General features: G+C 43.7%; 1 protein-coding gene across 1 annotated transcript in view; it reads left to right on the top strand.

Moving 5' to 3' along the window:
• The first annotated feature begins 10,781 nt into the window (after positions 1-10,781).
• The window catches only part of AMER3 (APC membrane recruitment protein 3), a 123,431-nt gene continuing 109,580 nt past the window's right edge, over positions 10,782-24,632 (top strand). Inside the window, exon 1 of the mRNA XM_078666836.1 lies at positions 10,782-11,120. The gene's annotated coding sequence lies outside the window, so the exon portion shown is untranslated. The remainder of the gene's footprint in view (positions 11,121-24,632) is intronic.

The raw sequence follows: 24,632 nt of genomic DNA, 5'->3' as shown, positions 1-24,632 counted from the left end.
CTTCGAGCAGGCAGTGTTTCAAGACCTGGAGACCTGCCAAGAGCCCACCACTTTTGGGAATTTCAAGACGGAAGAGTACAAAGCACTTGAAATACTAAAAAATAACACCACGATTACGATCAAACCCGCCGACAAGGGTGGAGGGATTGTCATCCAGAACACTACTGACTACGAGAAAGTTTGTCAAGATTTACTGAACGACACTAACAACTACACTCCACTTAGTCACGACCCTTCTGCGAATCTCCAAAACCGGATTGCCAACATGGTCAAGGAAGCTGAACAAAATGGGAAGCTATCTAAAAATGAGGTGGATCTTCTTTCAACCAGCAAAGGCATTGTCCCTTATTTTTATACTCTTCCCAAAACCCATAAGAATAATCTGCCACCACCGGGCCGCCCTATAGTATCAGGCATTGGGTCTCTACTCGAACCCTTGTCCAGTTTCTGCGACTACTTTTTGAAACCCATTATTCAAAAAACTCCCACATACTTAAAGGATACTAAGAGCCTGCTCCACCTGTCCTTCGAAGCAAACTCAGGGATATTGGCTACTCTAGACATAGAGAGCCTGTACACGAGTATCCCTCAAGACGAAACGATCAAAGTATTGAGTGCAGCGCTTAATTCAGCTACATGGGAATACACAACTCCCAAAGAGTTCATAGTAGACTGTGCAACCATCGCGCTCAATGAGAACTTCTTTGCTTATAAAGGACAACTATACCTCCAATGCTCTGGTACTTCGATGGGCAGCACCTTCGCCCCAAGTGTGGCAGGTCTGTATGTCTATGATTTTGAGGCCAAAAACATCCTACCCACAAACAACCCTTTTGCCACCAACATCTTCTTTTGGAAGCGCTACATAGACGACTTGCTCCTTATATGGCAAGGGAGCATGGAGCGTCTGATGGAATTCCTAGTCTGGCTCAACACGATTGACAGGTACCTCAGGTTCACCCACACAGTGAGCACAACTGAAGTGGTATTACTTGACGTAGTGGTCACCAACACTGGAACGGCATTGACCACCAGAACACATTACAAAGCAACTGCCAAAAACAACCTTCTTGAATTTACCAGCTTTCACCCTCGACCGTTAAAATAGAATCTGCCCTACGGACAATATTTAAGGATCAGGCGCAATTGCAGCAGTATTAAAGACTTTAAAGAGCAATCAACCGACCTAACTAACAAACTACAAAGGAGAGGTTACCCTAGCCATATCCTTAACAAAGGACTAAAACGGGCACGCAATCAACCTCGTGAAGTTCTACTGGAACCATCCGAAAGAATCCCGGAGGAACCACCCCTCACCTGCGTAACAACCTACAGCACCCTGTCCAACCTGATGAAAAAATCTATCAATAAGAACTGGAAAATCATCACCAGCACCAAGAAGACTTGGCAGAAACCACTCTTCTCGTTCAGGAAGGGACGTAGCTTGAAAGATTCTCTGGTGCATACCAGGCCCAAGGAACTCGTTGCCATGCCCACACGCAGTATCACTGATGCATGGAACCTACCTAGGGTTACTGGACACTTTCCATGCTCCAATTTCTCTGTGTGTCACCTGACTACGGCAACGAAATCCCTCTCCTGGAACCTGGGAAAACATGGTGGCAAAAATCACACACGAATTGCAACTCTGCCAACGTTATCTACCTGATCACGTGCCCCTGCATGCATCGGTACGTGGGAATGACTACAAGGAAAATCAAGCAAAGGGTGTGTGAACATAGGAGCAATATCAGGTGTCGTAAAGCCACAACCAAAATGAGCGACCACTTTTTACAAGTCAACCATACCACCAATGACTTGAGGTGGACAATCATAGAGCAACTCAATGAGGGCTCTAACATTGCGGAGAGACTCTTTGAGAAGGAGCAGAGGTGGGTGTACCACCTTGGTACCCACCTCAACGGCCTTAATGATGATATACCTTGGGCCTCAATACTCAAGTAATTGCGTAATGTTCATCCTCTGACCCATAAAGAGTCCTTTTGATGATATAGAACTTTGCAGCCAGTAGCAGGGTTTCCTACTTCGAACTCACTATTATTAAGACTAGCCCAGATGCTGGCATCCCCTGTGTATTATTCTTCCTGCTTTTCCCTGCGGATCTATACACACACCTTTGCTGCCCTTCGGCATCACATGGTGTTTTTGATGCCACCGGACCATGTCCATTATCTGCGAAGTGAAGCTCATTTACTGGACTTCAATTGACTCTTTCCAGTATACCCGATCCTCCATGAGAGGACAATCGGGTCGATTATCTGACCCGTGGTTCTACGTTTTCTGTCACCACTGTGATATATAACCCCATGTTCTTTGTCACTACTGTGATATATAACTAGGTTTCCCTTTTTGGCTTCTAGACTTGGATCGAACCTGCACACATTGACGTGGTCGGGATAGCAACACATCTCCTGAGTGTGTGCACTTTTTTACCATCTTGCGGCCACGCTCCCCTGTGTTAAATCAACATGATTAAAGTGTCTTTGTTTTGCATCAAAGCGAGCGTTTTAGCGCTCTAGTCTCCTACCAGTGACATGGCACTGTTTACCTCAGTGCCACTGCCCATTGGAGCACTCCGCGCATGCGCGACTTAGCCGCGCCCACCCCGGAAATGCGACCGCTGCTCGCCCTGTTCACGCTACTTATTCCGCTGTGGTGCACCGGGTCCCCATCGTCGAGACCCGGTTCAGAGGGATCGTGCAGGTTCACACACGGGTGCCTGGCATCGTGGGCGTGAGTGCTTCTGAGTCCGAATAACCTATACCAGCTAAGTACTTCCCATGGCTTCTTTTATAGTTTGTCCCTCTGTTCGTTTTTTTGCAGGATGTGCCAAATACGCCATCACCCCCCTCCCGTGGTCTATGTGGTGATATTTTCTCACCTTCCAAGTGAGAACCTTCGCATTTTTGTTTTGTTATTGCGGGGGATAGTGGTCACTGACCTTTGGCATAATTGATCCGCCTGTGGCACACATACAACGCGTCACGCGTTGTCTAAGGGCTTACTACTAAAGCTTCCCATTTCCCCATAGTGTCACTTATTCCTCCGGCCCCACCCCATGCTCATCGTATCACACACGCGCTCCGGTGGGCGACTTCCTTTGTCCACCGGCATGGGCATTTTTATTGATCGGCATTACACCGAACTGCTGTCTTGGACGCAGCTCAGCACACACCTACAGGCGATGTCACCTAACTCTACAGATAGTTTAGTGATGTGTGGATTTGCCGGTCTACATGAGCACGAGTCACAATTTTGATACTCCAAAACTCGAGAGCAAAAACTAATTGTTTGTTTGTCTCTTTGTGTTTGTGCGTGACGTTTGTCTCCACAGGTGCATTTTCATTTTTGTAGTCTCTCATCCAGAGACCAGTAGGGGTTCTTCCCATCGATATTTTTTGTGTGGCCTCCTCATCATTTGCACTTTTTCAGACGACTTTTAACTTTCAAGTCCCTTGGTAGGGTGGGCCTTAGCGCGTCCATACCGTCGGGGTTTAATTCACCATAGGTCCTGACGAATGCCAGGTTAATTACACCATTATTGGCAGAAACATGTTGACCATCACCTAAGAATATCGGAAACAGACCATTCAACTTAGTTGGTCTAGTTTGCCTACACATTTTTAATATGTCTTTATTGATCAGCCATTAAATCAATTTTTGATACAATATAGGCATTTTTAAACCCACCATGTCACTCTTTTCACATAGTCTATCACTTAGCTCTCACATCTTCACATTACCCGCTCCGCAGTAAATCTGGCGTTGAAGCACACTGGGGTGACACTCGGTCACTCCCAGTGGGGCCCGATGATGAAGCATGTCACCGACCAGGCCGGTGAGTGAGGGCTTTCTAAACACACCAAATAGGTGTTGTTTTTCCTTTGTGCTCTAATACTTGTGTGTTTTCCAAACAAGTAACACTCTTTCATTGTTGTTCTTAAAGTCAAGTGGGGATTAAGAGTGTTGCTCCCTCCCTACCTCTCTCTTTGTTGATATGTGTTGCAAACTAGGACAAGTGCGTTGATCACTTTTCCCTGGTTAGCATGCTAGAGAGGGTGAAGATAGCTACTGTTTTTTTTCACTTGAACCGTTGAGCGTTACAAAAGTGGTACACCCGGGCCCTTTCTGTGTTTTATAGGTCCACTGATGTATTACACTTGGGCCACTGAGCGATAGACAGATGGTCTCATGTATTTTGCTTGAACCGTTGAGATTGTATCTTATGAATTAGAACAATGGAAACAGCTAGACTGGAAGTGAACGATTAAAGTCTTACCAGGGCAAGGCTCGTGGTTCATAGACGATAAAGTGTTGAGAACCGAAATACGGCAGGAAGTCTGCTTCTCTATGGAGTAGTATGACGATTCCTATGTGGTGAGAAATTAGAATATTAGCATTGAGTGTAACTCATGATGCCTTCAAATTGTATTTGAGTGCTCGGGGGTGCCAGGCGTGTGTCTTACCTAATTAAGGATGAGGTTCCAAGGGGCACGTGCAGTGCGTGCTTACAGCAAGACTGCAGTTGTCTGCTTGCTGGAGATCGATGACCCCGAGCGGATGCTCGTGATGCCTTAAATAGTTCTCAAAGCCGAAAACCGGAATGGTAGGCAGGCAAGTTGTTGGCTGTATGACTGGGAGAGCAGCTCACTACACTGCAGTTGCAGTACCTCGTGTGAGATAATCAGCATTATCCAGTGACTACCTGCTTGTGATTGTAACCATGATACCAAGACTGCTGTGCCCACTTTTCTGTTGGGATGTTGCAGTAAACGTGGGACGTGCACAGAAATTGCCTGGAGGCAAGTAGCACTTCAATTATATTGTCTTTGAAACAGCTTGTTTGATGACAGAATGCTAGCTAGCAGCATGGAAAAACAAGCACTGAAATACAAGTGCGAAAGTTAATTGTGAGATTGAGGGGGAGCAGGGGGTAAGACCAGGAGTAGTGTGCAAGTGCACGCTGGGAAGAGCAGTCTGTTCTTTTTCAAAGCACATACTCGTGCTTGTGGCGCACTCCTGCTCGCTCCCGCAAGGTGGATGCCGCCACAAGCACGAGTATGTGCTTCGAAAAAGAGCAAAACAACAGCTAAAGGTCTCCTATGCCGTGCATGTGCACGGCATAGGCGAGACCTAAAAAGAGGGCTACAAGTCACAGAGTGAATATAACATAAGATGACCAGGCGTCCCGGATTTGCCAGGACGGTCCCCGTTTTTCAACAGCTGTCCCAGCACTCTCCACTATTGGAATGGCTTCCAAGTTCAAGTCCTAAATACCCAAGCTACTTGTCCCATGGGAGGAGGGGAGGGAAAATCCCTGTTGTCAAACCTGCCTCGAGGAAAGTTTCCCACCTTGCGCCTAGGTGACTGTTCCTGATCCTCCCCACAGGTCACACCCGCACAGTGGTATCGTCTTGCCACCAGTTGGTAAGAACGGAGCCCTCTATTCTTTACACTAAGGTCCTGATGAATGCCCTGGACCCACCTGGGCCAACACGGCAGAAACATGTTGACCGATTACACTACGGTTAGGGGACAGTAATTTCCACATACACGTCCATTGATTTTAATATCATATAGTTACCAATCACATTAAAAACACAATTTGATGACTATAATGATTTTTACTCTCACTCACTTTTTTATGGGCCCCCGCTTAGTTTAGAACTGCATCCCTGTTGTCAGGTGTATGCCCGCCTTCTATCAAACCAAGGTTTTAGGGGGCGAGGACTGGCCGATGAAGAAGCATGACACAAGGTGGTGTGTGAGACCAGTCCCTTACACTTTTTGAGATGCCCTCACTCATAATACAACCATAACTCCACAGTGGTCACTACAATAGGAGCAGCTCTTGTTATGTTTAACATTTATTGTTGGAGGCTGCTAGCTCCTGGAGCCCTACGCCTCTTGTTCCCTTCTCCACATATTGTGAAGCTCAGGTGTGATTAATATAGTTAACAGTTGTTCCAAGAAAGCAATTTAATTCACAGGCGAGCTAATGGGTTCAAAAATTGCATCTTATGTATGTTCTTACTGCCTGTTTTGTAATTCTCTGCTGAGGAGCGCTGTTATTCTGTGCGATCGCTTGACAGAAAGTTATAGTCCTTCTACTATTTTTCGTGAAATGTCCCTTTTTTTGCTTTAAAATTCTGGTCACCCTAATATAACAGGAGTGATTAAAAGCCACCATGAAGCCCCCTCCCCTTCGATAGCCTCAGAAATGCAGGAAAAAGGGAAAATCAAGACATTTTCATGTCGGCGTCTCAATAGCTAACATGGTTCCTTTCAAATGAGGCATCAAAATGTTATAATGTATCTTTTCATGCAACCAATCGGACTTGCTTGCTTTGCTCGCCTGTCTCAATTTCAGAGAAGAGTTCACGCCTCACCAATTACACATTTCACCAGCCGCCACTGCACCAGTAATGCCATTTTTAGCTCACCCACTTACAATTTTAATCAAGATGCGACGGTTTAAAAACAACATAAATGTTGTCTTAAGGGACATAACCTCGCCCAAACTAGGAACCCAATAAATAGGGGACTGTACAACCAGTGAACAGTATTACTTTTGGATGCTTCCAAGGGCAAATGTGGAATTCACTATTGCGGAATATCACACTTGCTAAACAATGTTTCATTATCCTCTGTGAGAACATGAATGTTTAGCAAGTTCTTAAGAGGTTTGGCTGTTTCTGTATACTTACACCAACAGTTATGTCCAACAGTTATTCAACTGCTCTCAATCCCTGTTTAGTGTTGTAGCTATTTGTGCTGTACATGCTTTGTATGTGTGTATGAATCATGTGATATTACTCCTGCTATTGCCACCTGTTCTTTACTTTTTTTGTGTTTGGGAAGTTTGCACTGCTGCTGTCCATACCTTTGTTGTTTTATGAAGCTTGGTATAAAATGTTCAATTACGCAAAATGCAACATTATCTGCACTGCCAAAACTTGTTTTATTAGTAGAAGTGAATGAACAAGTAAATCCTTGCAAAATATGCAAACACAGTTTACTTTTCTTTTTACATGTGAAAAGCTTTTTGAAATATATGAGATGATATGACATTTTAAAACAATGAGTCTCCAGGTCATGTATAAAACCTTCCACTAATTCTGGCATTTAACTAACAGCATACTAGAGTTCCAAGCCCATAATGAAAGTGCTAAAAACAAAACTAGAAATTCCCACAATGCAGCATGCGTTTAGCAGAAAAGCCATGATGGCTGATGGTATCATATCATAGTACCACATGCCAGATTTTTAAAATGCAAAATAAAATCTTGCTCCTGTCTTTCTGCCATTTATTCTTGAATGCAATCAAGGGTTCAAAACAGCCCAGTGTATGAGGGCAGAGATTGCCTTTCAAAGGTACATGTGAACATCTCATTAATAATGAGCTCCAATAAACACTCCTTAGAACAAGCATTTGCAATGCAATTGGTCTTGCCTTTGGGGCCTTATATGTATTTAGCGATGCAGCACAGTAGCCTGGGTGCTGAAACATCTACTGTTCTTTCAGATAGAAGGAAAATAAGCAACAAACTGTGTGATACCCCAGGTATGGGAACACATGAAGAGAAATATTACCTTCCAGCGGAAAATGGTATAGTCCAAAGCTCTGTTTTTAATATAAAATCAGGGCCTTCGGTGGTCATATCACTGAAAATACAAGATTAAAAAAAATATTATTGTCTATGGGTGCTCATGGAAGACAATTTCTATGGACTGGAATCTAGAGAATGCTAAAGTGATTCTGGTATTTTTCTGGCGGTCGTTTTCTATCATGAAAGTCAAATAGAGGCAGTTGCTGGGAAAAGTTAAAAAAAATAAAGTCCCTAACCAGAAAGCAATTCTGGTATTTTACTGACCTCTACTGGTCGTATTCTATCAAGACAGTTAAATAGAGGCAGTTGAACAGAAAAAAAAGTCCTTAAGCGGAATCAGACAAGTCCTAGGGCTGATCTCCAGAGCCCTAAAGTATATACCAGAGGTCTTGAATGCTCAACCTAATAAGTGTATACTAAAGTATATATAAGAGGTCTCGAATGCTCGACCTAAAAACAAAGGGCATTCTTATATACCAGAGCAATGCCTACAGCAGCAGATGAATGTCCAAGTTATTCGCCACAGTTCGGGTTACTAAGGAAGGCAGGTGCACGTCTAGATTTTGATCAGAGAAAGGGGTGCGCCAGGGATGCATCTTGGCCCCCCTCCTCTTTACCATTTATATCAACGGGTTGGGAAAACATCTAGAGGTAGGGGGAGCAGATGTCCCGCGTGTAGGAGGAGCCAATGTACCAGCCCTCCTATACGCGGATGACGCAGTCTTAATAGCGCGCACTGGTAATGGCCTTCAGACCCTGCTGGATTGCTTTGGGGTCTTCATGGACAACCTTGACCTAAGAGTTAATGCACAAAAATCCCACTCTATGATAGTTGGCCAACAGAGAAGCAAGCCCAAATCCAAAACTTTCACTTGTAAAGGGGAGGTGGTCTCAAGGGTTAAAGTCTTTCCTTATCTGGGGATCTTGTTCGACGAGAGGGGTTCGTGGGTTCCCCAGACTAAGGCTAAGAGCTTATCCCTGGCCCGTTCTACGTCCGCCCTAATGGGCTTTTCAAAAAGTTTAGGGGCCAGGCCAATGGAGGTCCTTTTGAAAGTTTACAACAGTAAATGTATCCCCATTGCGACCTATGGGTCTGCTTTATGGGGTTATATTGCCCAAGATAATATTCAAAGGGTAGAAAATGGGCTCTTAAGGCATTTTCTTTCTGTGCCTACATCCACCCCTACCTTTTCCATTCATGCGGAGGTGGGTTTGTCATACATCTCGGACAGACTGAAATTGGCACCCCTAGTATTTTGGGCGAAAACATGGCTCAATTTAGAATTAACCCTGAACCATGCAATTTTGTCGGATGTTGTGTCCATGGATCATGCAATGAAAATACCTTGGTTGAACTACCTAAAAAATACCTTTGCATATCTGGGAAGACTTGAACTTTTCTTGTTACAATCCAGCATCAGGAGAGAGGACGTTAAATGGATTAAGCGTCATTTTTTGGAGAGGGTATGTTTAGACAGAGAGGAGAAGGATCTAGTGAAACCTTCAGTAAGAACACACTTAGCGTTAACCACCACCTCCTCTCTGGAACGTACCTAAAAATTGTCACTAAACCCCTCCATAGATTTTTATTGACAAATTTCAGGTTCAACCAGATTCATTACTCATTAGGATGTTATCAAACATGGGCAAAACCAGATGAGGCCCCTCCCTGTGGATGTGATAAATTTTCTGATCAAGATACCATGCATTTTACGATGTTCTGTGGGTTTTATGCTACCGCAAGGAAGAAATATTTATTACCCGTTTTGAGGGAGGCCGGCTTTATCCAAGCCAGGCCCGCACTTATTTACCTCCAGATGTTGAGTAATAATCCCATCATTTTTAGTGTTGCAAGTTTCCTATCGGCAGCATTTAGAATTAAGAACAAACATGTTTCATCGAATGCTTTACATTAATCATGGTATCGTTTTTACTGATTTTAAACTTGTATAAATATGTTGTATAATGGCTATTTGGGTTCAGCACTGGCTTTGTATATTAATGAATTGTCGATTTGTAATCTTGTATGTAATTTTATGGCCTTTTATGGTTTTTATAAACCGAATAAAGTGTATTTTGACTGACTGACTGACTGAATGTCCAAGTAGACATTGTGGAAAGAAAAACAATGTACTTGAAACTCCCCTCCCTGGGCCCATCCTTGGCCCAGAGGTTAGACTGATTGAAGTGGAACTGTGGACAACCTGCAACACCACTGTGATGCGTTCTGCTATGAACACGTGAAGCATGTACAGCCTCCAGTGTACACATATAGATTTATTTTCTGTGAGCCTCCTATAATATTATTCTAGTCCAGCAGGCAGCAGTTGAAATATAGGCTGTATATTGAAGTTACTCTCAGTACACTTAAAAAGCTGAAAAAACAGTCTCAGAGTAACAGTTAAAGGCTGTTGCCTTTGGTGCCTAAATAAATGCAATGTGAAATTAAGGTCAAGCTGTTGCACTGGTGGCTTAGGGGACAATTTATGAATTGGTTTACGGAGATTTGGCAGTCAGGGTGACGGAGTAATTTACTCCGTCACCTTGACTGCTACTCTGACAGCCAAATTATGAAAAGACCGCCAAGCTGGCGGTTATTTCTTAAAGCATTGCCGGGAACTGCCCTCACAGTGGTTCCTGTCAATGTTTTTAGCAGTTTGAGGCTTGGCTCTGTCACGCATTTAGAAACTATGCAGCAAGCTGATTTCTTTTTTATTTTCAAAAAATATCCCAATGCAGGCTATTCTTATAGAAATTAAACAGGCAGTGATCCCTTCACGATGAAAGTCCTCACCATGGAGCGGGGGCATTTTACAGTTTTCACTGCCTCTTACCAGCACAGTTTTCAGGCAGTGGCCGCGATATCTGCCCATATAAATCATGAGGGCGGAATTAGAGGTAAACCTCAAAGGTGCCTTACTGTGTCCCGTTGTGAGAGGGGTTTAATTTTGGTGGAGGCGGAGTTGTCTTCGCCGTGATTAAACCAAAGCTGCGCTCCCTTATAAATCAGGCCGGTACTGTTGCATGCGCACATTATATTAGATGTTGTAACACCATTTTCCTTTTGAGTCGCAGCATCGATGAGGTTGTTTTACTGCGTGACGAGCGCACGTGCCCATGTGACTCACTGCGTCAGCCAGGTCGAACCCCACACCGGTGCGGGAGCAGGCACAGCCTTAGGTGGCGACCCAACAAGTCCACCAGACACAAAGGGCTGCTCTCCAAGTACAACCCCAATGGACGCGAAGGACACGGACGCCTTGAAAGAGCCCATCCCACCACTCAATGCAGCCCAGCCCGCTGGAAAGAAGAAGGCAGCTGCCGGAGGCGAAAGAACAGATCCTCTAACACAATGAAGGCGTGAAATGGAATATCAGCGCTAGGGTATATAACCACGTGGGAGGAACGTGGCCACTCGCCGCGCGCGGCAGACGAGCTGCGCCACTTCCACGCGTTTCACTGAGGAACAGTGAAGATGACGAACAGCTGGTGAGTGGCAGCTTATCTTATTGTTCCGTTGGTGCCACGAGCGCTCCTATGCCCACATATGTATGTAGGCGCCGTACTGATGACCGAAGGCACAGTTGTGGACTGTGTTTGTGCCTCTGAGCTCTGTACAGCGCGGTGGCACCACCGGTTGATAACACTGCGCCTACAATGTATAGAACAAATTAATGCCTAGGGATAGAGGTGGTTCGGCGTGAAAGGAGGCCAAGAGACCTTTTTAAGCTGAATTCCGAAGCTATATTCGTTTGACCTCGCTGCTACCGGCAAACAGCGACCGCTATTTTTACCTTCTTATAAATCAACACTTGTGCTGTAATGGACACAAATGGTTTATATAATTGCGCTCATTTTAGCACATTACTAGGATTTTAATACATGCTACTAAAAGGGGAATAATGCTCATGTTATCTATCCGGGAGGATAAAAAAAATACTCGAGTGTCATAGAACACTGCAAACAATACTTCTGCCATTTTTTAAGCGTTGCAAACCGGGTGTTCTAGTCCCAGTGGGATGATAATTAATTAACCCAGTTCAGAAGAGTCAAGTTTAGTAGTCACGGATGCGAGCACACTTGTAAAGTGATGGGGAGATGTAATTGGCTACCTTTAACTCATTTTGCCATCCATCAAAGTTCGACCCAGCAGAATTTGAGCTTGCTGTCTCAGGAGAAAAGCATGCTAGAGCCAGGATTCCCCCTGTTGCCTAGGGACAGCGGATTTTCCACATTTCTGCACTCTACCATGAGCTTCCTGGAGGCTCCCAAAGCGGGTTAGCAACAGAGGCTGCTGCATAAATTGGCGTATGTTTTCCAGCAATACTGGTGTGCAGGAACTGGCATTTTTTTTCCTGAAACCTACCATCCTCATCTTGTTGCTAAGGTAACCCCGTGCCTGTCGGAACGCCTTTGATTGTTTTGGTACATTGTAGGCCTATTTATGGTTTCATGTTGACACACACACGCACGCAAGGGAAATTTGATATTTTGGGTTCATGCTAAATTCGATTCATTGCACGTTTTGAAATCTTTGTTTTGTCATTGCTTAATTTAAATCGTGCATTGATATTGGACTGTGTGCCAAGATTACGGTATTTTTAAAAATGGGTTTTCCCCATTTGGTTTTTGGCGAGTGCATACATTACAGATAGAATTACATGCATTACATTCAAAGAGATGGGGACATAATGGCAAACTAGTCAGTTTAAAAACTGTCTGGTGCATCTGAAAGCCTACAGGTGTCCTGTGTCAGACTCATTACAATTAACTGACTCATCCCAGCCCGTTTGTCCTTTCCACAAATCCACAGATCAGTTTATGTGCCAGTGTGGTCGTTGATATATATATATATATATATATATATATGTCCTCAATTTCTCAAAAACGTGCATTCCCAAATCATAAATCCCAATTGTACATACAAAATATCAATTACTTAAATTTATACTTTCATTAAATTTCATCTTACATTATTTGCTCAGCAAAGCAATGTTATATCAGCAATTCTATTCTCATTTCATCTCGGACTACATCCCAACCTCTTTAATTTACAGAATATTTATCCCAGGCTAAAGAGCCCTTTAACCTAGGTGTGTTGCTAGTTCCTCATGACTATTCAGCCCATTCGGCGCCTTGGTACAGAGATCTATTATATACCTGGATTCCAACCTGCGTAATTTCGTTAGTCTATCACCTCCTCTTACGCTCATGGGAACTTGGTCTAATGCAAAGTAAGAAATCAATTCATTGTTACTACCATTGAATTTCTGATAGTGTCGTGCTACTGGATAATTCGCATCCCCCTTATTGATGGCCCTTAGATGCTCTAAAATGCGAATTTTAGTTTGGTGGATGGTGCTGCCTATGTATCTGAGCCCGCATGGGCAGGTTAAACAGTAAACTGTATATGGTGTCGTGCAGGTTAGGAACTTCCTTATTTTCATTTCTTTTTCCCCTACTCTATATGTTAGTGTCTTTTTACTGTTCCTACACGCTTTACACCTCCCACATGGGAAAAAGCCTGGGGGATGATCTCCAAAGGGTTTTACAACTGGTTTCACTGAATGGCTCCTTGTCAGTGTATCCTTCAAAGCTCTCGCCCTCCTGTATGTTATCATAGGGCGTGATGGTAAATCTCCTCCTATCACTGGATCCGTTCTAAGAAGATTCCAGTTTTTTCTCATAATCCCCCTAAGTCTGTCGGCCCCTTTTGAATAAGTTGTTATCATTCTGAGTGTATTGGCACCCTTCTCCTTGCCTGCGTTTTTCTCCTTCAGTAGATCTTTTCTGTCTATTTTCTGCACTTTATTTAAGGCCTCTTCTAGATTTTGCTTGCTATAGCCTCTAGCCTTAAATCTGGCTACGCTGGCATGTGCGCTGTCTAGGAAATCTTCCTCTTTGGTGCAGTTTCTTTTAATCCTTAGTAATTCCCCGTAGGGAATACTATGGATTAATCTAGGGGGATGACTGCTCGTGGAGTGTAAAACTGAGTTCCCCGCCGTGCTTTTCCGATACAGTCTGGTGGCAATTTTCCCATCCCTCACCATTACTTCCAAATCCAGATAGTTTACTTTAGTGCAGCTGATTTCTGCTGAAAATTTTAGATTGAATTCATTTGCATTCAACCTTTCTACATAGTTGGCTGCTGTGTCCGTTGATCCCCTCCAAATGAGGAAGAGATCATCAATATACCTATACCAGGCTACGATGTTCTGTGTCCACTCCCCATTTCTCTGAGCCCAGGCTACATGCTCCTCCCACCATCCCACAAAAAGATTTGCAAAACTTGGGGAGTAACATGTGCCCATAGCTACTCCAGTTAATTGCTGGTAATGCTGGTCTTCATATAGGAAAATGTTATTTTTCAGACTGAATGATAATAGTTCTAACAGCATTTTATTATGTTCTGTGAACTTAGCTGATCTAGTTGCCAAGAAACTTTCAATGGCTACTAGGCCATCTGTGTGGTCTATATTCGTGTACAAACTAGCTATGTCCATAACTACCATGCAATCACCCTCTTTCCACACTACATTTTCTATATGTGTTAGAAAGTCCTTGGTGTCTTTTATATAGCTACGTAAAGTCTTCACAAAATCAGTAAGGAAATAGTCAATATAAACTGACAAGTGTTCCAAAAGACTTGCTTGTGCACTCACGATTGGACGTCCCGGGGGTGCCTTGCTATCCTTATGGACCTTTGGTAAATGGTAGAAACTCGGCGTTACCGGATTCATGCATCGCAAATACAGATATTCCTCAGTTACCAATTGTCCTTTATCATACCATTCTCGTAGCAATTGATGGCAATCCGTTATACTTTTCAAATAGGTCTCCTTGCCAATCTTTTTGTAGCAGTTTTCATCCGCTAGTTGTCTCTTTGCTTCCTTATCGTATGCCTCATAGGTTTGCAAAACAATGTTCCCCCCTTTATCCGAAGGTTTTACAATTATGTTTACATTTTCTTCAATGTTTTTTACTGCTTCCCAATGTTTCAATGTTAGGTTATTCGCTTTTCTATCAATTCTATACCCATCTTTTTTCCGCCATTTTAACAACTCCTTCGTTACCGTGTCTGCAAACACGTCTATGTTGTCATTCGGCATCTGTGGTATGAAAGTTGATGATGGTCTAAATGGACTGTTCCCTCCTTCCTGTTCTATCCCCGCGTATTCTGGAATGTCACCTCTTTCCTGACCCGCACATTCTGCTGCCAGCATATTTAAGTCCTGGAGGGCTGTCAAGTCTTTTACTTGCATAATATCCATCACATTGGGCGCTCTTGTGTTCGTGCTCCTGATTGTTTTTTTGGGGTATAATTTGTAAAACTTATGTAATTTTAATTTTCGTGAGAATTTGAACAGATCTATTTTTGTCTGCACATATTCCAGTTTTTTGTCTGGACAGGAGGATAGTCCCAACTTTAGCACATGCTCCTCTTCCTTTGTTAGTATCCTCGGAGTTAAATTGATTATCGTGAGATTATCTTCTGGGCACTCCTCATCTCTCAGCGCCGTTTGTTGAATCTTTTGCTGCGACTCCGGGTCAGTGGTGGCGAGACATTGCCTTTTGCGCCACTCACCCCTTCTCCGCGTTGGTCGTTTCTTTGTTGTTCTGGGGGTTTGCTTCTCCCCCCTATTTGTCTTGTTTGTCTCAGGATTTCGAACTCCTCGTGAAAAGGAAGTTTGTGCCTTTGTTGGGCCCCCGTTACATTCGTTCTGCTTTTGGCTTGTTCATTTTCAGATAGCTCTGATTCCGTCGTGTCTTCATGTATGCTACTTCGGGTATTTTCTTTGTTTGCCAAGGCTCGTATTGGGGCATCATATCTCTTGGCAAACGTTAGAACTCTTCCCATTTCGTAATCTCGTTCGTCTCGTTCATACTTCTCCTGCTTCCTCTGTCTGATCTTGTCTTCATACGTTTTCAGTCTTTTTTCCATAGCCTGTCGGTGTTCATCTTGTTTGCTTTTGTCATCGTTTGCCGAAATTTCCTTTTCTACTTCAGCAATATCCTTGCGTGCTTTCTCATGATCGCTCCATGCAAATTTAATCAAGATTTTTAGCATCCCTTGGCACGAGACTGCAGTGAACTCTGACCATTCTGTTAATAGTAAAGGGTCGGGGTTTTCATAAGCCGGGATCGTATATATACGAAGACCTCTTGGAACCCTATTAACTTCCACGTATTGCTGTAGTGAGGTGGCCTCCCACCATTTTCTCACTTCCCGTTCAAACAGTCTCTCAAGTCTAATAAATTGCTTTGCCAGTGTAGTTACGGTTGTTGTTGTTTCACCAACCTTTTTGGTACTGCCGTTAGTTCTTTTCTTATACACGTTTTGTGCCGCTTCTCGTCGATCCGATTCACTATACATTGTGGTGCCCCTTTCCTCGCGTTTGCCGGTAAACACAGCTGTCTCCGGTTACCCCCTCGTGTTGCCGTTCGAGCTCGTTTGTTTCCTGCTCCACGCTAGTTGTCAGCGTCTTGCTTCATATTTGCCTTTCCCATGGCGTCCTGTTGCTCGAATGGCGGTGCGTTCTCAATTATCTGTTAGCTCCTACTGCACTTCGTTCACGCACTCAATACACGCTGTTTCGCGGAAAGTGCCGCTGCCAAATATCTTGCTCCTCGTCCTTTTGTCCTTAAACAAAGACACAGCACTCACGGGGGGGAAGTCATAGATTTTATTTCAGACTTCCAAACGCACCAGACGCGTTTCGGCTTGCGCCTTCCTCTGTGGTACAGGGGTATAGCGGCCATAGCCATTTTTTATACATACACATGTGATCAGTTTCAAAATAAACATAAACATTAAAAAAGGACAATTCACCTTTAGTTACACATATTGTGTGGGCGCCATCTTGTAATGGTGTGAATACATTAATCACATAGCCACAGCCTATGTCGCTGTCACTTATTACGCCCATCCAGGGCGGTATAACGAGTAATAAGTGACAGCGACATAGGCTGTGGCTATGTGGCTATGTGATTAATGTATTCACACCATTACAAGATGGCGCCCACACAATATGTGTAACTAAAGGTGAATTGTCCTTTTTTAATGTTTATGTTTATTTTGAAACTGATCACATGTGTATGTATAAAAAATGGCTATGGCCGCTATACCCCTGTACCACAGAGGAAGGCGCAAGCCGAAACGCGTCTGGTGCGTTTGGAAGTCTGAAATCAAATCTATGACTTCCCCCCCGTGAGTGCTGTGTCTTTGTTTAAGGACAAAAGGACGAGGAGCAAGATATTTGGCGGCGGCACTTTCCGCGAAACAGCACCCGTGTATTGAGTGCGTGAACGAAGTGCAGTAGGAGCTAACATATATATATATATATATATATATATATATATATATATATATATATATATATATATATATATATATATATATGTGCAAACTACTGCCTAGCTGCTGGGTTTATGGCATGATGATGGAGCATACCACAAAAAGATATCTTAAAATAGCTCATCAGTATCTGCACCTGGGACCTTGGTTCAGAGACAGTGATTTGTTTGAGGGCTATTCACAAAGAAGCCTTAACTCATTTCCTTCTACCCATCTTGCAGCGACAAAGCTACACAGCTTGAGCGCGCTCTTGAAACAACTTCGCTCTTGACAACCGTCAACGCGTATGCCATAGAGCTCTTACAATTAGGCAAATAGGTGGCGATGGGGGATTTGTATGGATTAACGCTTCGTTTTGTAGATCAATGCAAATGTGTAGAATCTTCAAAGGAATCCCACAGAGTTGTGCGCAGTATGCTATAATTAAAAGACATCTCCTGGAAAATGTAAAACATATGCCTTTATTTATCTGGAACAGGCCTTTGCGTTCTGAATGTAAGCGTCACTCTTCCAATATGTACCACTTAGGGACTGACTTTTCTATTGTTTGTAAGTAGCTAGCCAATAACACTCAAAAATCTATTAGTACAATTCAGAGATCAACCTCTTATGCTATTTTGGGCAAATCACCCTCCAGAAACCTACCAATGCCTGCATATCTCATATCCTATTAGTTTACATGTTGGTAAAGTGTTATTGCATGGCGTAGATGTGCTATGGTTGTGTTTGGTAGTCTTAATATACAGCTGCACATTTTATCTATTTGTCTGCTACTGCAGGTCGCCTACTTTACAGTTTAGGCGACCCATTTTACAGTTTTGCAGTGACAGCAATACTGTATATCCATTTTATTGCTGGCTAAGCAAAGGCTTACTTTTTGGTCTTCGATTCCAAGATCCAAGCAAGACGTTTTGTTTTCATAAAAACTTAAATACGTACATACATGTCAGGGCTTTCTGACAGCTCTTTTTATTAGTTGTTCTTTCACATTTTGCTTGCTCCCACCATAGAATGCAGCATAGGGGCATGGGGTCATTCCACTTTATCCATTGGCTTTCATCACTTTTAATAAATGCATTTTGCATGTGTGCAGCCTCCCAAAAATATAAACCTCTTTGGTGCCAGGGCTACTAGGCCAAGCACATGGTTCTTTACTTGCAGTAATGTTTGGGTACATCACACAATGTCTCTTTTAGTGCAGACAATGCATCCTCCGGTCTCAGTGTCATAAAAATATACAGTTTAAGATTTTCCAAATACTATGGTTCTGAGCTTTGTTTGACCATGTGAACACTGACATAAATGTAATTTATATGGTTGTGGTTATGGTGATTTTTATTCAGCTTGTAAAGCCAATGTAAAAGCAATTGCAACCAAAGTTTATGCAAAAGTGAACACCACACCTATTTTAGACTGTAGGCAAATAAGCACTCAATTCAAAATTTCTGAAAGTGCACCTCTCCTGTTACCCCTACAGTCAAAAACCCACTCTGTTTATATTCCCTTATTGTTGATGGCTTTGTTCAAATTAACAACCAAGTACTCCACAATCCATAACCAACACAAATAAATGTGCTATTTTTTACAGTCTGATTGCTCCAACATTAACATTACAATGACAGACTTTTAAATAGAGGTGGGCAGGGCACATGGAGTTTCTCTCCACAGAATTCTGCAGAGTTACCTGAAACCGAGGGGGAAAATGGCGGCCAGCTAGGAGCCAGTCGCGGGTTACGCTCTCACTAACCCCCACTGAATGCTGATCTCCCAGCGTTTCGATGCTGCTGGTTGGCGGTAGCTAGATGGCGTTTTTCCGTTTCTTCAGGGATGTACCTTCTCGTTGCTAACCGAAAGCTACTGCCCTTCTGAGCAGCGGTTCAGCTCCGCTCAGCTGTTTCTGCGGTCTCCGTAGAGGATTGTGGTGATGGATATGAGCCGTGAGCCGTGAGCAGCAGGTCGGCTGCTTCACGGTTCCCTGAACGTTCCGTTCCCTGCACTGCTCTCTCCTCATTGATATTCTGGCTTGCCGCCCGGAGCTCTTGTTCTTCCTCTTGCTGTATTTGTTTTTTGCGTTTGATTTTTTTGCTGAGCAGTGTAGCCCTCGGGGAGGGATGCGGTCTGGAGCCTGGAGATGGGATGTGAAGAGGAGACACCGTGGTTGTTTTGTCTGCCTTGACTGTGCTAAGCAAGGCGGTTTGCCGACCAGTGAGCTAAAATTAAATTGGAACCTGGTATGAGTCTAAGCCCAAGCTATGGTTTTGTAGCATTCGGTCACTATCATTGCTAACTGCTACTGTTTACACCCAGAAAAGGGGGGCGAAATTATGGATGCAGGAAGGGTGTTGCTATATACATGCAGCGGAGAGAGACAAGGCCTAGCTAAAAGCTTTAGTTTATTACAATAGGAGGGGAGTGTTTTCAGAGCCCTAAGCCTTAAGTAGCAGTTGTTGTACTGCGGGTTAGAGGTAATTTAGCCAGCTTTTGGCACTTGCTGTCCTCCCCCTTCTTCTTCTCCTCTCTTCACTTCTTTAGTTTTTCTGCCCTCTTTCATCAACCTGATGTGTGGTGGACCAGCTTTTGCCTGTCTCAGGGCTGCTAAAGTGCTTGGTGAGTCGCGTCAAGTTCGTTTTCGCTGCTCTGAGTCAACCAAGCTGACTCTTTGTTACCAGATATCTTCAGTAAGGGCCCATACACGTTCTGTGTGCTGTCTATCAGTAAGCTTAAGGAGAACAAATTGGCCCCCACAGAGTATTGTACTGATCCCCTAGTTATTTGGAAACCTCGCTGCTTAGACATATGTAGCCACCCTATAGAGGTTAAAGAGTACGAGCTTAGGTATCACTCATATAACAGGAGAGGAGTTAGGTCCATGGAGTTAGCTCCCTGAGCGGTGTGGCTGGAAGATTCAGCTATTTAAGGAGGGCTGTTTCGGGCAACAGAATTGTAGTTCTGGTTCTCTGGCCAGTTTAACCCCTATCGGCGAGGCTCTTCAGGGGAAAAGATACAAATTAATATCAAGTACCTTTTTAGGGAAAGAGGCTTTGCAGTGTCAATCTGTACCCCCTAGCCGAGACCCTAACAAGCCAAAACGTATGAGTCGGCCTGATAAGGCCAGTAAGGACAGCAAACTGACTCCTATTAGGGAGAGGAAGAAGAAAGTTTCTCAACCCCCAGCAAGGGTGACCCTGTCTTTAAGGTCTTACTAAATTGAATATGCAGGGTAATAAGGCTGTAGAGAAGCAGGGAGTAGCTCTGGTCCAGAACATTAAGCCAACAGAAGTGGCCTTTTTCTCACCAAAAAGAGATGCAGTTCTTTCTGAGGCCAGCCCCTTGGCCAGGGGAGATACCGATCTGAGTGGCACTGACAAGAGGAATGAAATTCCCAACAGGGGTCAGGAGACCACAACATTCTGCTCAGACTCAATTTAGGAAATGCTGGCACAGTTGTCCCTAGAGATACAAGAACGTTTTTCCACTTCTGAAGTAAATCAGAAAAAGATTTAAGAAACATGTTCTAATCTAGAGGAAAGCATTGCTGCATTAGCCCATCGTATGGAGGAGCTGGAGAATAAGATGGGAGAACTTATCCTGGATGTAAAAGGGAACACTCTAGAATTAAGTAGGCTGCAGGAAAAAGAGAGAGACCTCTCAGAAAGACTGGAGAGGCTTGAAAATAACTCCAGAAGGAATACAATCAGGATTCTGGATTTAGCAGAGGGTCTGGAGGGGGGTAACATTAAAGCTTTTGTTATTGGTATTTTGACTAAATCATTTCCCCAGGTCGCCTCGACGTCCGTCTGGAAGGCCGAGATTCAACGGGTCCACAGGGACCCATTTAGGCTTAATCCAGGATGGAAGAAACCAAGGAAAATCTTGGTGTATATCCAATTGTATTCCCTGAAGGAACAACTACTTGGAGCTGCATTGAAGTTCAAATCTATCCAGCTACAAGGTTCAACTTGTGGAATAAGATCTGATATTTGTCGTATTACAGAGGACAGAAGATGGGAACTCGGCAAGCGGACAGACTCACTAAAAGAATTAGGAGCGTAAGTCCAATTAAGATTCCCGGACTTCCTGAAAGTCATGCTTGAGCATAAGATGTATAATTTTAAATTCCCAGAAGAGGTGGACAATTTTTTGTTACATAAAAAATCAGCAGCTAAATGAAAGTGAAGCATGGGAATCAGTGAAGGGAGCTCAGCAGGAAAACATTTCTTTGCAATTTTCTTTTTTATTTGAGGTTAGTGGTCCTGGACCCAAATTGGCAAAATGTATTTGCCAAGGAACAGTCAGGGAGGGTTCCCTAGGGTGGAGTGGGAGGGTGATAGGGTGTCACACATGTGTGGGTGGGGCGCATCGGGGGGAAAAAATATCGTAAATATGTCCTCATATGACTTAATTGCTATCTGTAGACTCAGTCTGGGGGAGAGCCAGGATTATGAAAGGGGATAGACCTGGGGTAGAGTTCCTTGAGATTTTAAGCTAGAATGTGAACGGTCTGAGAGTTATAAGGAGACAGCGTTTGGTTTTGCAACATTTTAAAGATAATCCGGCTAAGATTCTCATGGTTCAAGAGGCACACCTTCTACAGTCAGAATGTAGGGTGTTGTTTGGAAATCTAAGATGGGTGGGGAAGGTAATAGCCTCTGACCAACAATGTTGCTCAAAGGGAGTAGTTATAATTATTAAATCAAGTGCAGATGTAGAGCTTATTAAGTCACAGATAGACAATAGAGGAAGGTGTGCAATAGCGGAGGTGAGGTGCCACGGTATTAAATATACTTTAGCCAGTTATTATGGCCCTAATGAGGATGTTATTGACCCTTTGAATAGCTTGTGTTCAGCCTTGGTGGACTTTTAAGCCCCCTTAATTTTAGGAGGTGATTTTAATGTTCTGCTCAATATTAACTTAGATAGATCTTCCCACAGAACACAAATTGCGGCGCCCCGCTTAAAAGCATATTTAGTGACGATGTTAACATTTTTTAATCTCTGTGATATTTGGAGGAAAAAAATGGGAGAGACGAGAGAATAGTCTTTCTATAGTAAAAATAACCATCACTACTCAAGAATTGATTATATGTTTATTGACCTCTCTGAGTTAGATTCAGTAAGATTAATTAGATATCAGCCGATCCATATTTCGGATCACGGCGCTATGGTGTTAAAACTGGCTCTTCCTTCGGAGCCTATTCTGAGGAGGTGGACCTTGAACAGAAGATTCCTCTTGAAACCTTCAACCCCTGAGTTACTAAAGAAAGAGTCAGCTACCTTCTTTCAACACAATCCTGATTCGACTCCTTTGCATATAGTGTGGGATGTCTTTAACGCTTAGCTTAGGGGGACCTTAAAGGGGGCGGTTGTCGGCTGGGCTAGATTGGAAAAAAATTAGATTAAAGATCTAGAAAAAACAGCTAGCATCCGCCGAGACAGTCCTAAAAAGGGGGCAGATGTCCGCTGCAGGAAAAAAAACTCGCAGCTAGGTCAGAGGAATTACAGATGCAATTTATGCTCAAAACCGAAGCAATAATGCTCTAAAAGTGGGAGGCAAGCAAGTTGAGTGATTTTGATCAGGGGGAGAACTGTGGCAAATTACGTGCCATGAAAAGCAGATCTGATTGGTCCAGCAACTTTATTAATAAGATTAAGGTAGGAGCCAAAGTGGCGGAGGAAAAAAGGGATACTGAGAAAGCATTTGTGGAGTTCTTTCAAGGCTTGTACAGGGAGGAGCTATCGGTTGAGGATGAGGTTATCGATCAGTGGCTATCTGAAAAACAACTACCGAAATTGGATCTAGCGAGCCAAGCAATTTTGACCCAACATATAGAGGAGGGTGAAATACGTGTAATTTTAAACAAAACCAAGAAAGGGAAAGCAGCAGGCCCGATGCAATTCCAATAGAAGTTTATACGTTAATATTAGATGAAATAATCCTGACCTGGTTGAGGTTGTATAACGAGATCCTTAGAGGGAATTCGCCTCACCAGATTCCTGGAATGAGGCTGTCATTACGCTAATCCTGAAAACCGGGCAAGGATCCAGCTCAGTGTCAATCTTATCGCCCTATTTTACTACTAAATAGTGATTATAAGGTTTTCGCAGGTGTATTAAATGCTCGGCTTAGTAAGATAGTGGGGTCAATTGTCCACCAAGACCAAAAGGGGCTTCTACCAGGTAGGCAGATGCTAGATCTGGTGGATTCTTTAATAGGCTCGGTTGACCTGGCAACAACATCAGGGGTCCCCCTTTCTATTATTATGGTTGATGCTGCAAAAGCCTTTGACAAGTTAATTGGCATTATCTTGACAACACTCTAAAGGCTTTTGGATTTGGGGTCAACTTTAGGGAAGTTCTTAAAAAATATATAATTCTCCCGGGCACAGATCTTGGTTAATGGTAATCTTTCTGCGGCGGTCTCAATACAGCGCGGTACAAGACAAGGATGTCCATTATCTCCGATCCTCTTTGATCTGTACATCGAGCCCCTGGCTCAGAGTTTAGGAAGAATGACAATATCTCCCCATTTAAAATCAATAGGTTTACCAGGAAGATTGCATTATATGCAGACAATCTTATCTTATTCTCCTCCAACGTTAATCCTTAATTTATCCTTAACTAATTGAATTGTTTTATCGTCCACGCACCTTTTAAAATTGTTCTTTGCACCTGCTAACTGCGCACTGACTCCCCGTTCCACTGCAGCGATTGATGCTGATTGTTGTGGAGGGAGAATATAGCGCATAGTACTTCCTGGTGGTGCCATCGGCGGGCGGCCATCTTGGTAGGGTGACGTTCCAGCCTTTCCAAGAACCCAATCTACTTAGGTCACATGTCACCACCGCGCAGCGGTCACGCGCAGTGGGAACGCCGTAGAAGCGCCGAAGAGGTGCCAAAGAGAAGCCTGTCTGCGCCAGTCCGCGCCCAGCTGTGCCTAGGTCCCAGGTACCCTAGTCCTGTGTCCGGAATTTTATATACCTATGATTCCGTATGCCTACACAAACTAAGATCAGTCGTTAATCCTAAATGTCTGCATTCAATATGGCTCACGGATACTATGACCAACTGCACGTATTGCAACTGGGTGTTACCATCTAATGCCATAGGGAGACATTCGACTCATAGTATATGGAGGATGTTCCTCCTTAACTGCAGATCACTGCCTAAACATCGCACTGAGCTAGCCCTTTTAATAGAGGAATATAAGCCTGATGTACTTTTCCTAACGGAGACCTGGCTCCAACTGGAAGCCGACCCAGCCACCGTATAGGCAGTCCCACAAGGTTACAATTTAAAAAGATCTCACCGCAATATGGGCAGAGGTGGAGGCTTAGCCATCATTTATAGAGAAATATATAAATGTCGCACCACTCCCAATGTCACATCAGACTGCGAAAGCATGGCGTTTTCGCTTGAACTATCCCCAACAAACACCTTTAGAGGTCTCCTGGTCTATCGACCACCCGGAACGCTAGGTCAGTTCACGTCAAACATGGTCGACTTAGTTGCTAATCTGGCGCTTACCTCGGCTAACTTTACAGTGCTGGGCGATCTAAACTTGCATCTAGATGATCCACTTGACTCCGCAGCCAACAGTCTTAGACTGGGCTTTCAAGGGATTGATCTGCTTCAAAAAGGATTTCTCC

This window comes from Lissotriton helveticus, chromosome 11, assembly GCF_964261635.1.
Source record: "Lissotriton helveticus chromosome 11, aLisHel1.1, whole genome shotgun sequence".
Classification (NCBI taxonomy): Eukaryota; Metazoa; Chordata; class Amphibia; order Caudata; family Salamandridae; genus Lissotriton; species Lissotriton helveticus.
This window is presented reverse-complemented; position numbering and strand designations above follow the sequence as displayed.